Source organism: Podarcis vaucheri, assembly GCF_965113315.1.
Source record: "Podarcis vaucheri genome assembly, chromosome: 15".
NCBI lineage: Eukaryota > Metazoa > Chordata > Lepidosauria > Squamata > Lacertidae > Podarcis > Podarcis vaucheri.
The window spans coordinates 32,493,074-32,510,244 of record NC_138753.1 but is presented as its reverse complement, the minus strand read 5'-3'; the positions used below and the strand labels follow the sequence as shown (position 1 = coordinate 32,510,244).

General features: G+C 41.9%; 2 long non-coding RNA genes across 2 annotated transcripts in view; one reads left to right on the top strand and one right to left on the bottom strand.

Annotated features, from left to right (window-relative positions):
- LOC309519672 overlaps window positions 1-17,171 on the top strand; it is a 363,193-nt gene that overhangs the window by 238,519 nt on the left and 107,503 nt on the right. The window lies entirely within an intron of this gene.
- On the bottom strand, window positions 8,845-12,465 carry LOC309519651. Its single transcript, XR_014213935.1, has 3 exons — window positions 12,296-12,465; window positions 9,671-9,850; window positions 8,845-8,965 (listed from the first exon to the last, which is right to left on the bottom strand). It is a non-coding gene; the product is annotated as an uncharacterized lncRNA (long non-coding RNA).

Below are 17,171 nucleotides of genomic sequence, written 5' to 3'. Positions count from 1 at the left end.
TAGCGTGATCAATATAATTGGGTGCATGTGTTGCCTACAAGAAAGCAAGCTCCACATCACTTGGGCCTTATGGAAGGGGGCAACCCTATGTAGAGAGGCAGATTAAAGACTTGGCGAGATAGAGAAATGAGGAATTTGGTTTTGCAAAGGAATAGAGAGAAGAGATTATATATTGATGGGAATTACATAATCATATTTAAAGATATACCAATAAGATTGTTGAAACGAAGAGAAGCCTACAAACCGCTGGTGCAATTACTTAAGAAGAATAAGATTGATTTCAGATGGGAATTCCCTGAAGGAATCTCTTTCTTCTACAAAGGTGTAAAAAGAAGATTAGTAAGTCCGGAGGAAATAGGAAAATTTACAAGAAGATATAAAGAATTACAACAAGGAGAAGAAGAGGTAAAAGGAGCAGAAGGAGGAGCAAAAAGGAAAGAGGACTCTGTATCAGGAGGAGAAGAAGAAGAGACTGGGAGAGAATCAGAAGAAGAGGAAGAAGAGGAAGAAGGGGAAGGGACAGAAAGACTATAAAGAAAACTAAAACTCAAATAGTGGTAAGAAGAATGACATTAAGACTATGGAATTGGAACATTAATGGAATGAATGATAAGAAGAAACGGAACGGAATCGAACATATCCTGAAAAAGAAAAAGCTGGATGTCATATGCCTACAAGAAACGCATGTGGCAAAAAAACATAGAAAAATTCTGATTAATAAAAGATTAGGGAATGAATTCATATCCTCGGATAAAGAGAAAAAGAGAGGTGTTGTTATATATATCCAAAATAAGATTGAATCACACCAACTATTTAAGGATGAAGAAGGGAGAATCATTGCAGTACAAATTAATTGGCAAGGGGAAAAATTAATCATTGTTGGGGTCTACGCACCAAATGGGAATAAGACAGAATTTTTTAGATTGTTGGAAGAGACGTTATTTGAATATATGGACCAGAAAATTATAATAATGGGTGATATGAATGGTGTGGTCTCAACAGAAATGGATAGATTAAGGAAAACGGAGAATAAAGAAGGGAAATTACCCAAAACCTTTTTTACGATGACGAAGAACTGTAATCTGGTAGACATGTGGAGGCTCAGACATCCATTGGAAAAGCAGTTTACTTATCACTCAGAACCTAACCAATCCTTTTCAAGAATAGATCAAATATGGGTTTCGAACGAGCTAACCCCAAGAATTCAAAAAATTGAAATACAGGCGAAGGTGATCTCCGATCACAACCCAATAGAAATGATGTTAAAAGGTTTTGAAGAACGAACCTTTAGGTGGAGATTGAATGATAATTTATGGGATGACCAAAAGTTCGTAGAAAAAGCACAAAAAAACCTAACTGAATTCTTCATGATGAATATGGATAAAGGGACAAAAACGAGTGTAGTGTGGGACGCAAGTAAGGCAGTGATGAGGGGCCTCTTCATCCAACAGAACGTATGGAAAAGGAACAACAAGGAGAAAGCGACAAAAGAGATCCTAAGACAGATTATGAACAATGAACAAAAGTTGATTAAAAAACCCAATAATGAGAAGACAATACAGGAAATAAAAATCCTACAAACCCAATTTGCGATGTTAATAAACAGAGAGGTCGAATGGAATGTGAAAAGATTAAGACAAAAAAACTTTGAATTCGCTAACAAATCAGGAAAATGGCTTGCTTGGCAGGTTAAGAAAAGAAAAGAACAAAATACAATTAGCAAAATTGAGGTAAATGGAGAAGAAACAACAGATTTGTAAGCAAAAAGACAAAGGGGAGGCTTTCTCCATTTCCTCCCTTCTTGCAGAGAAATATATTGAGGTCAATTTGGGAGAGTCAAAATGACTTCAGGATTTTTCTCCTGTACTATTTCAGACATGTGGTTTATATACTTATGTATGTGTTTCCTTGTACATTTATGAATATTTATTTTATATTTGGGACCATAGGATTCTTATAACATCAGGAACAATGTACAGTATTACAATAAGGCTGTGCTCAGTTTCCTATCACTTCTCCATAATTAAACTATACCATTTAACATACAAAAAAAATACTATATTATTGTAATAAATGTTGAATGTTATTTTATTTGCATATCGTATTATGCATGTTGTCTTATTTATATGATGTGAGCCACTCTGAGCCTGGCTTTGGCCAGGAAGGGTGGGATACAAATAAAATGTATTATTATTATTATTATTATTATTATTATTATTATTATTATTATTATTATTATTAAAACATACAAAAAAAACAAACACATTTGCTAACCTAATATGCTTTTGTTGTCTCAGCCACTCTGGGAGGCTTCCAACAAAACTATAGAGTGAAAGAAAACACACACACATCAAACATTAAAAGCTTCCCAAATCAGGGCTGCCTTCAGATGTCTACATCTGCCAGGAGGGTGGGTGTGACTACCAAAAAGTGGTGGATAATTATTTGAATTGCTTTTCTTATATACAGGCAAACCCCCATTTGAGTGTGATTGGCATGTATGCAACCACAGATGTGTGCACAGTTTCAGACCCTCCAAGTGTCCCTATTTTCCAGGGACGTCCCTGATTTAGAGAAGCTGTCCCGGTTTCTGATTGCGCCCTGGAATCTCCTGCTTTTCCTTAGGATGTCCTTATTTTCATTGGAGAAATGTTGGAGGGTATGGAGTTATGTAACCACTGAACTGTCTGAAGGCAATCCTGTATAGGGATGTATTCTGAATGTTTATTATGTTTTTTATATATGTTAGAAGCTGCCCAGAGTGCTGGGGCAATCCAATAAGATGTGTAGGGTATGAATAGTAAAATTATAATTATGGAATGGGACATCTCTATTCTCATCAGAGACATGTTGGAGGGGGTGCCGTTTTCTGCATGGGGCAGAACGGAGGCAAAACAGGGCAGGGCAAGCTTACGCACATCCTGGTGACATGCACAATGACCTGGAACACCACCCTCATGCAAATGGGGGGGGGTGCCTGTATATAAAGGTGTCCAACAAAACAGCTATCTACAGGAGTAGACAGATATATGTACAGAATTTCTTCTTCCGTGTGACAGCAAGGATGCGGAAAATGGAGGCCTGTAGCTTCTGGTGCAGCATCAAAAAATGTACCCTTGTCGGTTTTGTATGCAGGTAGCAACTTCCATTTGTAAGGCTGACGTTTTACATTTCCACATGGAAGACTTTCTGGTTGCACTCAGCATCATAAACCTATGCTTATCAGTTGTGTATACAGGTAGATTTCCCCAATAACTAGGGCTATAAAAGCTGCTAAACTGGCCACCAGATAAGATAACCACTGTAGCTTCCTCTTGTTTCCCAGTATTTTAGCAGATATGCGTATTGAGGGGGAGCAAGGGAAAACAACAACATGGTCGCAGTCTTCCTGTCACATGGGCAGGGTCTGCCAAGGGCTGAAACAGGTGTGATGTAGACCCTGTGCAGGTGCACCAACTCTAGGGGCCAGGCGTGTCTCCGGGCCCTTTGATCTTTGTGGGAAAGGGGCCGGGCCCGCTCAAAGTATTGTTTTGTTTTTAATTTTTATTTATACCTTTCAGGTTTATACATTTCATTCATTTTACAATCGTTTTAACATTTCAAAGCTTGACTTCCTTCTTCCTCTCTCTGTAGTTCCTTAAATCTATTTTTTAATATCTTCTGCAGATCCAAATTCATTCAGTTTGCTCCTTTAATTATCTACAGTGGTACCTCTGCTTACGCACTTAATTCGTTCGGGAGGTCTGTTCTTAACCTGAAACTGTTCTTAACCTGAGGTACTACTTTAGCTAATGGGGCCTCCCACTGCCGCCACATGATTTCTGTTCTCATCCTGAAGCAAAGTTCTTAACCCGAGGTACTATGTCTGGGTTAGCGGAGTCTGTAACCTGAAGCATCTGTAATTTGAAGTGTCTCACATACATTGGGTTGTATCCAGTACTGACCCCACTCCAAGTAGATCCCTTGAAATTAATGAACATGACTAACTTATGTTAATTAATGTCAATGGATCCAATCTGAAAAGAATTTAGCAGGATACAACACATTTTGCTGATTATCCAAAAATTTCCCCCTGGACACATGTTCAGGAAATTCCAGACGTATGGCAACCTTATGTTAATTACAAACTGGAAGTTGTAGTTTACAATAAGACTGGGGCGTAGCGTGGATTGCCAGTGCCCGGGGCTCTCCCTAATTGAAACTTTTCATGTTGGTGACAAACTTTTTAGACATGCATCATTTCGGGACACAGTAATTCAGTTTTACTAGCAAACCAGAGGTTAAACTAACCCCTTTCCAGCCCCAGGAGGAGAATGGGGAGCGTTTGCAAGACACATTTACACACTGAAGCTGACACACTAATGTGTTGCAACACACAGTTTGGAAAGCTCTGCCCTAACCCATGGTTCCTATCAGGCCTGGGCAGCGATGATGGTGGGGAAGGGTCTTCCCAGCAAGGAGAGGGGACAGGGTCAGCGGCTGTTTATTTTATTAGTATTATTTATTCCATGTAATTTTTACACCGCTTGACACCACTTAATTGTGTGGTTTTTTAAAAAAAACAAACCCTCAAAGTGGTTTATTTTTCTTTTGAATTTTTATGCCACCCCCAAATTTTGTGCCCAGGACAGCAGGCCCTCTGCCCCCCTCCCCCATTCTACGTCACTGCAACAAGCAATAGACTTGCATAATGGTATTATGATATTAGCAGTTTTTCTTTCCAGTCCATTCCCTAATAATCTCTAGCAAGGAACTTGCCCCCCGCCCCCTGTTTAAAGCACAGTACCAGCTGCACACTTGGAGGAGGGCATTCCTTAATTTATCCCCAAATCTTCTCTGCTTCCTGCTTTGTCCCTAGCGTCTGATCGGCTTCCGAATTCAGGACAGAAAACAATGCTCAGTGGTGACAATGGATTCAGTTGATGTGCTCAGCCTACATGAAATCACCCAAGGAATAGAGCACTTTGATGAACAAGTAAACCTGATCTTTGGTCATGCAAAGTTTACGGCCTTCTTCCGGTTTTTTCTTTTCTTTCAACTGCATATAGCAAGGCCTGAGAACAGATCATAAGAGTGCTTACGGTCGACAGCAGTGTTCGCCAACTAGGTGCCCTGCAGATGTATTGAACTACAACTCCCACCAGCCCCTGCCAGCTCAGATTGGTGAAGGTTGGTCCACAGACTCTCAATGTCAATGCAAACATGAAGTTCATGCAATATGTTATACACACATACCTCATGGCGGGGGGATAGATTTGGAACCATTTATTCCATTTTTTAATTCAGCCAGAGAAAAAGAACAGTCTTGACTTGGCTGGAAAAGATTGTTATTTAATCTCTGGATGGCCACATGAGCATGTCTGGAAGTAAGCTGTTCCGATGCCAGCATCTCCCCAAGAATTCCAAGTGCTGACACTGAAAATGTCCAGCAGGCATTATGTCCTCATTCTTTGTCACCACCAAGCCCTTTCCACAAAGATTCCTGGGACGTGGAGTTGCTTAAGGGCTCTCGAAATTATTTCTCAGTGTGGGCTCTCCTAACCACTCTCGGCACCCGTAAAAAACTAGGGTTCTTGGTACTTTTGGGGGAAGCCAGGACTGGCAACATGGTATAAGTCTGCTTTAGATGTCTAGTGTGGGTGTGACCACAGACTCCTAATGCGGAGGGGGTGTAACGTGTGAACGCTTGCTGTCCAACTGTGTTGCTCACCCTGTGCTTTTTATCCACACATTCCAGGTGGGTGGTGAATTACAGACTGCACCACCACTCCACTCTGGCTTTCATAGCTGAAGTGGTTGGTGCAGACGCCTTTATACAGTTCTCACAAGCCATCGATTCCATAAGAACTAGCCCAGGCTACTTTGCAGTACTTTGTTTCCTTCATTGTGTTCACACTAGACGTCAGCACTCAAGTTGTGTTAGTCGCCTATCCATACCTGGAAACTGTAAGCTCACATCATGGCAGTAGAAAGGGTTATGTTGTTCTTAAAGCTGAACTAAAATCCCTCCCAGGACATTTCCAGATGAAGACAAATGCCCTTTGGGAGGGTGGTTCCCATGACCAGGAGATACGCAAGGCAGCTCTGGAGGGTTCGCCAAGGTGTCCTTTGCATCTAGGAGTTCCTTTTGACAGCTCTGCCTGATTGGCCAGCTATGGCTGCTCCTGGACAGGGAAAGTCTGACCACATGTTGGTAACCTTGAGGCTGGATTACAGCAATGTGATCTATGTGGGGCTGCCCTTCGGCCTCATCTGAAAGCACCAGTTGGTGCAAAAGGATGACAGCATTGTTCAAAGGTCTACAGTGGCTGCGCATCTACTACCGAGCCAAGTTCATTGTCTTTGTATTAAGGTAATTTACAAGTCCAAAATACCTAAGGGCAGCCTAACATCTCATCTGTCAGCTCAAACACTTAGATCATCTGGCGGAGCTTCATGTCTCGTCCCCGGAGTTGGTGAGGCTCATCTGACAACAAGAATCCAAACCTTTAGTGATTTCCCCAGTCCTAAGGACTGCTCAGCCAACAAAGATTCAGCAGGCTGTGAATCTATAAAGGCCTGCTGAAAACATTTTTATAATGACAGGTTTATGCCAGCATTTAAGAAAATACTTAATGGTTAGTTGATGTTCTCTAATCTATTTTTTTTACATGTTTTATGATATATGTAGATAATGTAAATCACTTTGATATTTAGATGATATAGCAGCATATAAATATTTTTGTAAATAAAGTCATCTAAGCTCCCCACAAAGAAATAGTAAGCCATAGAAGACACTTAACAGCATTAATGTGGATTTAATAGCAGATGAATTAATGTGGACAAAACCCCATACTCAAGAACCAGAATACAGAGGATGCTGAACTACTCTTGCACTTATTCGGAATATTCAGCTGGGGTGAATGGAAGGACATCTGTAGATTGGCAGGACATCTGGAATTTAGCTGTTGTCTTCTTTCCCATGAGCAGGGGGCATTTTTGAGGATGCCAAAATATTACTCCTTCTTCACTACTGTGGAAGAAAGAGAGAATCTTTGTGGTGGATCAAATGATGCAAAGAAGAAGAAGAAGAAGAAGAAGAAGAAGAAGAAGAAGAAGAAGAAGAAGAAGAAGCCGTCCCCCTTCCTCTCCCGGAGAGCCCAGGGCAGCCCAGAGCAAAGGTGCAACATTAAGAAGAAGGTAAAAGCACAGTACACAGTACATCTCAGGAGCGACTCAAGGTGATAAGAGGTGAGCAGATCTTCTTTCAGAATGACCGCTCCACGCTTAAAATGGGGGGCACCCTTTGCGTGGACGCGCGCAGCCCCTAGATCTGGAGCGGCTCCAACAGCATAGGCTTGGCTTTGCCTTCCCTCAGGTGGGATACCTGGAGGTCTCCGCCTACCTCAGTCAGTTGTCCAATCCCACCTGGGGGAAGCGTTGCCAAGGAGACCAGGCCAGGTAGGGGAGGCATTACCTGCCCACACAATAGAGGGAGGATCTTACCTGGGAATCCTCACTTGGCTCCAGAGCTTCTCCCACCCTACCCACCCTCAGTTAATGTCTTATTTGCAGGTTAACTTTTCTTCACAGGTTTTGCAGGTTAACTTTTCTTCACAGGTATGCGGGCGCTGCTACGTTAAGGTCGCTGTTAAAGGGCCAGAAAGGAATTTCCCTGCATTGGCAGGTTTCGCCTTTCCTGTAGCAAAACGTCACAACTTTGGCGGTATCAGGCCTTGGGCGGAATCCTTTTGTCCATCTTCCTCTTGCGGCGGCGATACCAGGGTTCCCCGTTAAAGGGGTTTTCTGAAGGGAGGCTTTGGCCGTACACCGAAAGGTCGTCATTGCTCTCTGCAGCGGCGGCAGCGTTACGGGGGCGGCCATCTCTGCTTGAACATATGTTCTCCAGAGCCGGCCCATCCCCCCCCACACACACACTGGATAACCCTGATGCTCTCTAGGTCCCCGGCTGGGGACTGGGGAGGGAGAACGCCCAATGCCTGAGCCAAGGTCTACCCACATTTGAAATTTAATAAAGTTGTGGCCAATTTAATCCCATAGCACGTTGTCATGAGTCGTTATTTCACATGACGGGGGGGACGGGGACCGCGCGGGATCTGGGGACTCCGCCTGTCCACGCAAACAGATGCCATTGTTCATTTTCCTTTCAAGGGATGATATCGTCAAGCATTGTGAGTTTTATGGGTGCAGAACTTTCTTGAATGTTCTCAAATACAAGATTGCAGCAGTTGTTTATCTCGTGAGTCTGTGGGGCTCATGGTCAACGCTCAGAGGCAGATGATATATTTCCTGCCTACAGAGCAGTTCTGTGTCTCTTTCTATGCTTTCTGTTATACTGTCTGTTTCTTTGCTTCTGTAACTGCATGAGGTCTTAGGAGCTGAGGTTTTGGCACTTTACTGGGGATCCAGTAAGATCCTGTACGCTTTTAAACCTCAGTAAACTATAGCTGAAGAATTCTGCTGCCTTAGTGTGTGTTTTTCCTTTGGAACTCTGCACGGGAGTTGCAGTTCATGCAATTGCAACTCTGTTGCTATCTGCCCATGCCCTGCATTTAAGAAAATACTTAATGGTTAGTTGATGTTCTCTAATCTATTTTTTTTACATGTTTTATGATATATGTAGATAATGTAAATCACTTTGATATTTAGATGATATAGCAGCATATAAATATTTTTGTAAATAAAGACATCTAAGCTCCCCACAAAGAAATAGTAAGCCATAGAAGACACTTAACAGCATTAATGTGGATTTAATAGCAGATGAATTAATGTGGAGAAAACGCCATACTCAAGAACCAGAATACAGAGGAGCTGAACTACTGTTGCACTTATTCAGAATATTCAGCTGAGGTGAATGGAAGGACATCTGTAGATTGGGAAGGACATCTGGAATTTAGCTGTTGTCTTCTTTCACATGAGCAGGGGGCATTTTTGAGGATGCCAAAATATTACTCGTCTTTCACTACTGTGGAAGAAAGAGAGAATCTTTGTGGTGGATCAAATGATGCAAAGAAGAAGAAGAAGAAGAAGAAGAAGAAGAAGAAGAAGAAGAAGAAGAAGAAGCCGTCCCCCTTCCTCTCCCGGAGAGCCCAGGGCAGCCCAGAGCAAAGGTGCAACATTAAGAAGAAGGTAAAAGCACAGTACACAGTACATCTCAGGAGCGACTCAAGGTGATAAGAGGTGAGCAGATCTTCTTTCAGAATGACCGCTCCACGCTTAAAACGGGGGGCACCCATAGGCTTGGCTTTGCCTTCCCTCAGGTGGGATACCTGGAGGTCTCCGCCTACCTCAGTCAGTTCTGTTTGTCTCAGACATTCTGTTTGTCATTGTGCTAAGATACCTTGAGAAAAGTAAGCCAAAGGCTTTTTGACCATAAGTCTTGTTCAGTGGTCTCAAATAAAATTTGCAATATGTAAAATGTACCAAAAATCATTTCGAACAGTGCTTTTTGTTCAGTTGTGTTTAGGTTTTAAGGGGAGAGGATGCTGCCTTTTTGGGTTTGTATGGAGGGGTTTGGAGAGAGAGATAATAATATCGTACTTGGAGGCGTTTCATGTTTTCAAGAAAAGGGGACATGCACCCATCAGAGTTTCTCAAATTTTGAAATGTGCCCATTTGTCCCAAAATGTTCACAGCTCCTGCCCTAAAACAGCAAGTTATTTGTTCTTACCAAAGCGTCCACATTCCTGATAACATTCATTTTCATTCGGAAAGTTATTTTCATTCGGGTTACATCCACCGAAATTGAACTCCTCACACTTCAGGGTTTCAACATTGAAGAAAAAACGTGTAAAACTTGCTCTGCATTTTCCTACTTTCTTAGGGAGTTTGCATATATCAGGTAGACCATCTGGTGGGTAAAAGCAAAGAAAGGCAAGCCTCATATAAACATTATATCAAAGTCTGAAACACAGAAAGCAATGACATTGACCAGGTGACTCCACCTCACAAATAAAAACAGTAATTAACTCACATTTCTACCAGATCTAAATTTATACAAATATGTTTTCACAAAGCTTCTCTTTGAGATTCCCTAAATCTCTGGACTTCCCTCCATACCCTCTTCTGGTTCCTTATATTAACTACGTTCTTCTGCATATCCATTCTTAAACCTTTTCAATTATTATTTCCCTTAATTTTATCTAATTTTCTGCTAGTTGCAAGCATTTACTTAAATGTTTTACTTATATCTATCAACCTGTTTACAGTATTTTTGCACATAAATAATAAACGATTCCCACTCTTTTTTAAACTTCTCATTGTCATGAAATGAAAAGGGTGTTTAAATACACCTTTCTGAAGAAACCAGAGGCCTTTCTCCTGGGCATGGTCGGCCAAATGGTGCCAAGGAAGGACAGAACTTTTTTTATGTACGCCATAACAGCAGCAAGAATACTTATTGCAAAGTATTGGAAGACACAAGATCTACCCACTCTGGAAGAATGGCAGATGAAGGTGATGGACTACATGGAATTGGCGGAAATGACTGGCAGAATCCGAGACCAGGGGGAAGAGTCGGTGGAAGAAGATTGGAAGAAATTTAAAGACTATTTACAGAAATATTGCCAAATTAATGAATGTTAGAATGATGTCAGAATGAAGTTAAGTGGTTTAAGCAGTAATGTTATAAAGGTGTATGTAAAAATGGATTGTTAACAGGTGAGAATCCAAAGTTATAATATATTATGTTAAAGGACTAAGATAAAAACAAAGAGGGAAAGAAATTGCTGAATTAATTAACTGAATTGGAATACAAAAAAGGGGGGTGTGAGGAGGTCAGGGAAACAAGGAAATAAATGTAAGGTATGGAAAGACTGATGTATTTTTAAAGTGTTTTTTATCTTTCTTTGTATTTTGTATTTTTTCATTTATTTTTATTTTTGTCTTACTTTTTCTTCTTCTTTTTTTTAACTCATGTAATTCTTTTCTTTGAAACCTTAATAAATATCATTTTTTTTAAAAAAAACTTCTCATTGTCATAGTCTCTGAGCTTTGCCGTTAATTTTGCCATTTCTGCATAGTCCATTAGCTTGATTTGCCATTCTTCTTTCGTTGCTATCTTTTCGTCCTTCTATCTTTCGGCTAACAATATTTGGGCAGCTGTTGTAGCATACAAAAATATTTTCTTATCTTCTTTGGGGAGTTCAGTTCCTATTAGTCCTAGTAAAAAAGCTTCAGGTTTTTTAACAAAAGTTAGTTGAAACATTTTCTTCAGTTCATTATAGATCATTACCCAGAAGCTTTTAATAACCTTACATCCCCACCACTGGGCTGTATCCAGTTCTAGCTGAGAGTCACTTTCCTGTTCTCAATAGTTTAGCATTGGGTGTCAGCTGGGAAACTGAAATCCAAGACTTCTGGAAGAAGCCAAGTTGTCTATCTATGAACCAAAAATCACACAAAACAATATGGGCCAAACAACATGCTGTTCTCTGCCACTCTGGTGAGTACCACCTGCAAGGTATCTTGGCTGGCGTAGTGAAACAACACATATTCCTGAGGATGCCAGAAGTCAACACTAACCATGAACAAGACTCCTATGTCCACACCCTGAGCCCTGAGTTTAGTTGGCAAAGATTGCTGAAGAGAGAGATCAGACTATTCAAGGGTAGGTGTACTCCAAATCTGATACAGTGGTACTTCGGGTTCCATACGCTTCAGGTTACATAACGAATTAAGTACTTAAACCGAGGTACCACTGTAGTTCCCAGAATGTTGCTTCCCCGGGAACATAGTGTAAAGTTTAAAGAGTGACTCACAGAACAACCAGAGTATCACTGATCTACTGTGGCCTTGGGCAGGGTGCTAGAATGCCAGCAACTTCTGAGAATTCCAGGTGCTGACACTGATCCCAAGCAAGGACCACAGCTGGCATGCAACGTTGTCATACTTGGCATAGAGGCATTGAAATGAATTGTCGTGTTTAACTTAGAGTTATCTTTTTGAATGGATCTACTCTGAGAAGAAATATGTTGGCTACAACTCCACAGCTCTTCATTTTGAGCCACCATGGAGAATCCATTGAGCTCCTTTCAAGGTCACATGTTCAGTCACTGGGCAACGTCAGCCCAGGGAATCTTTGTAGGCACACAAGCTCCTCAAACTCCCATAGTGTGATCAATATAATTGGGTGCATGTGTTGCCTACAAGAAAGCAAGCTCCACATCACTTGGGCCTTAGGGAAGGGGGCAACCCTATGTAGAGAGGCAGGTTAAAGAATTGGAGAGAAATAGGGGGAGGTACAGCCATGATACACATAAGATTTAGAAGTTGTAAGAGGAGAGAGAGCTCATACCTGTATCTGACGCAGAGATGCCCAGCAGCTCAGGCCAGGGTGCGAAAAGGCCCAGGATGAGAGACAGGAGGATGAAGTGACCACACTGCATGGCGACTCTTCAATGGGACTGTCCAGTACCAAGGGAAGGGACGCTATATGGTGTTCTTTAAGGAAATGGAAGCAGTCATCTGGGCATGAAAAAGCAATATCTAGGGACAATCTGTATCTATTAATTACAAGGAAATTTTCTGTTCTCAATAAAGTATTCTTCTATCTCAGCTCAGGACATGTTGGAGCTATGAATTATATCCACAGAAGACTGAAACATCCTGGAAGGATTTCAGTTCCGTGACATGGTATTGATATAAACCTGTTCTTTTGTCATGCAGCGCCCATGCCCTTTTGTTCCTCTCTGGTGTGGGTGCTGTGGAGTAATGGGTTCATTAGTCAGGACAGGTTAAGGTAGGAAAAGAAATATACTGTAAATATCCAGCCACTCTTATTAAGACCATCATTTAAATGCCTGGTACATTCAACTTTTATTGTAGCAATAAAGTTTGATTTATTCTCACCACGTCTCATATTTGGCTAAGCCAGTGGTTTTCAACCAGTGTGCCATGGCACCCTGGGGCGCCTTGAATGATAGTCAGAGTACCCCGAGAAACACTGGACTCTGTCCCTCTTTCCTTCTTTCCCTTCTCTGATGCCCTCTCACGTCTCTGCCTCCCAAAGGCTTCCACGGCTGTTCATTGCAGCAGCCCTGGCTACAAACTCCCCAGGCAAATGTTGCCTCTGGGGCTGGCTAAGCTATCAAATCTGTGCAAAAGTGACATCAGAGTTTATAAGTTAGCAGGAGAATGACAGTTGTTAGGAGATTGCTTAAAGTATTGGAAGCCCAGAGCTTGGAACACCATAATACAGGGGCATGGGGGTGAGCAGTGAATAGAATTAAAGTTTCCTTTTGCTCCTACGTGGTGAGCTTGGGCTGGGAAGGGTACGACAGGGTTCACTTTTAGGGGAACACTGTGAAAGGAAGAGCGGAATTCTACTGAGGAATGGTATACAAGTCAGTGTTATAGAAAAAACCTGCTCCTTTCCCCTCATTGGGTATCCAAGAGCCCATATAGAGTCCTTAAGTGGGTTACCTATCGGTAGGAGAAAACAACAGAGGCTAGCCAGAGAATATTGAGAAGCAAAGCAGCTAGTAAGCCCGATCTTTATTAAACTGTTGCAACAGGGTCCTCACTCACCATACCAGGAGGGAGGAGGAACCCAGAACAATGGTGCACAAGCCCGTATCTAGACTTTTGAAATTGCCCACCCTGTAGACCAGGCTTCCTCAACTTCGGCCCTCCAGATGTTTTGAGACTACAATTCCCGTCATCCCCATCCACTGGTCCTGCTAGCTAGGGATCATGGGAGTTGTAGGCCAAAAACATCTGGAGGGCCAAGGATGAGGAAGCCTGCTGTAGACCAAGACCACCCCAAAAAACATTGTGCAAACATTACAGAAGGAGGTGGTCTACAGCAGAAATCCTGTTTGCCAGGATATCTGTTAATGGTCACTGATTGATTTACCTGGTCAACCTGGCCATTCTTTTGTGATAGTAAATACTTCAGTTTCTGAGTCCCAGGTCACAGGCTCACCCTGTTCATACACAATTACACCCTTAAGACAGGATTTGTAAGCAAAAAGACAAAGGGGAGGCTTTCTCCATTTCCTCCCTTCTTGCAGAGAAATATATTGAGGTCAATTTGGGAGAGTCAAAATGACTTCAGGATTGCTCTCCTGTATTATTTCAGACATGTGGTTTATATACTTATGTATGTGTTTTCTTGTACATTTATGAATATTTATTTTATATCTGGGACCATAGGATTCTTATAACATCAGGAATAATGTACAGTATTACAATAAGGCTGTGCTCAGTTTCCTATCACTTCTCCATAATTAAACTATACCATTTAACATACAAAATATTATTCTATATTATTGTAATGAATGTTGAATGTTATTTTATTTGCATATTGTATGTTGTATTATGCATATTGTCTTATTTATATGATGTGAGCCACTCTGAGCCTGGCTTTGGCCAGGGAGGGTGGGATACAAATAATTTTTTTATTATTATTATTATTATTATTATTATTATTATTATTATTATTATTAAAACATACAAAAAAACCAAACACATTTGCTAACATAATATACTTTTGTTGTCTCAGCCACTCTGGGAGGCTTCCAACAAAAATAGAGTGTGAAAGAAAACACACACACATCAAACATTAAAAGCTTCCCAAATCAGGGCTGCCTTCAGATGTCTACATCTGCCAGGAGGGTGGGTGTGACTACCAAAAAGTGGTGGATAATTATTTGAATTGCTTTTCTTATGTACAGGCAAACCCCCATTTGTGTGTGATTGGCATGTATGCAACCACAGATGTGTGCATAGTTTCAGACCCTCCAAGTGTCCCTATTTTCTAGGGACGTCCCTGATTTAGAGAAGCTGTCCCGGTTTCTGATTGCGTCCTGGAATCTCCTGCTTTTCCTTAGGATGTCCTTATTTTCATTGGAGGAATGTTGGAGGGAATGGAGTTATGTAACCCCTGAACTGTCTGAAGGCAATCCTGTATAGGGATGTATTCTGAATGTTTAATGTTTTACAGTGGTACCTCAGGTTACATATGCTTCAGGTGAAATACGCTTCAGGTTACAGTCTCCGCTAAGCCAGAAATAGTACCTCAGGTTAAGAACTTTGCTTCAGGATGAGAACAGAAATTGTGCTCTGGCGGCGCAGCAGCAGCAGGAGGCAGCATTAGCTAAAGTGGTGCTTCAGGTTAAAAACAGTTTCAGGTTAAGAACGGACCTCCACAACAAATTAAGTTCTTAACCCAAGGTACCACTGTATTCTGTTTTTTATATATGTTGGAAGCTGCCCAGAGTGCTGGGGAAACCCAATAAGATGTGTGGGGTATAAAAAGTAAAATTATAATTATGGAATGGGACATCTCTATTCTCATCAGAGACATGTTGGAGGGGGTGCCGTTTTCAGCATGGGGCAGAACGGAGGCAAAACAGGGCAGGGCAAGCTTACGCACATCCTGGTGACATGCACAATGACCTGGAACACCACCCTCATGCAAATGGGGGGGGGGTGCCTGTATATAAAGGTGTCCAATAAAACAGCTATCTACAGGAGTAGACAGATATATGTGCAGAATCTCTTCTTCCATGTGACTGCAAGGATGCAGAAAATGGAGGCCTGTAGCCTCCGGTGCAGCATCAAAAAATGTACCGTTGTCGGTTTTGTATGCAGGTAGCAACTTCCATTTGTAAGGCTGACGTTTTACAGTTGCACATGGAAGACTTTCTGGTTGCACTCAGCATCATAAACCTATGCTTATCTGTTGTGTATACAGGTAGATTTCCCCAATAACTAGGTCTATAAAAGCTGCTAAACTGGCCACCTGATAAGATAACCATTGTAACTTCCTCTTGTTTCCCAGTAGTCAAAGTCAAACCTTTATTGCATTAGCATACAGCCATAGCAAATTAAGACAAAAATACTAGAGACAAGCAACCAAACAAAATTCAGAGCGATATTACTGGCGTAATGACATTTAAATTACCCTAAGACAATAATGTAAAGATTTAGTTGCCAGCGCCAAGAATCTAAAATGCGCATGTATATAAAGCATAAAATGGCCCCAAAATAGGCTCGGCACATTGGGTTGAAAAAGTAATAAAAAGAATTAAAACAGGTCCAGGTCTAGGACACACTACCCAGTCAGAGTAGCCCTGAGTTTCAGAGCCTGCACTATAAAGATTGCCACCCCACGTGAAATTTGGGGATTTGCGTTTCCCAGTATTTTAGCAGATATGCGTATTGAGGGGGAGCAATACACATTTCATTAATTTTACAGTTACAGATAGGTAGCCGTGTTGGTCTGCCATAGTCAAAATAAAAAAATTCCTTCTAGTAGCACCTTAAAGACCAACTAAGTTAGTTCTTGGTATGAGCTTTCGTGTGCATGCACACTTCTTCAGAAACAATGAATTTTATTAATTTTACAATCGTTTTAACATTTCAAAGCTTGACTTCCTTCTTCCTCTCTCTGTAGTTCCTTAAATCTATTTTTTAATATCTTCTGCAGATCCAAATTCATTCAATTTGCTCATTTAATTATCTACAGTGGTACCTCTGCTTACGTACTTAATTCGTTCCGGAGGTCTGTTCTTAACCTGAAACTGTTCTTAACCTGAGTGTCAGGGAACTGCCATCGGAGGAACAGGTGGTGGAGGGGCTCAGGGAGGCTGGGAGAGACTCAACAGCTGAAGCAGGAACCAGCAGGGGGAGGAGTGGATCTCTGAGGGAATGCGAGCAGGCGGGAGGGCTCAGAGACACTTCCAGCGAGAACAGTGGGGAGGTATCTGAAGCTCCCATAGGGAGACCCACGCCTCGCCGGAAACTGTCACGCCGTGAGTCCAGAAGACGTGTTTCCGTTAAGGAGCTTTTATGCTGGAAATGATTCCGAAAACAACCACTGTCGGAAACTACAAGTGACTAGAGCAGCCATGTCTGAGGGGCTCCGTCACAGACAGAGGTTTGTGAACTTGCACAGACTCTGAGGGACTACGCTTTTACGCACAAGCAGCTCATCATCCCATCACAGCATTCCGACAGTGGTTGTAAGCTGCCTGTGCAGGAGAAGGCATCATGAGTGACCCAGCCGGAACCGGAGAAGCAGGAGTTGGAGCAGGGCCAAGCCTGGAAGAAAGGTACAGGGCGTTGGAGATCCAACTGGCGCTGCAGACGGCGAGGCTTGAGGAGAGAAGGGCTCAGGATGCAGACAAGAAGGGGAAAGCCACCCAGTTCACCAGAAAGGTACCAGG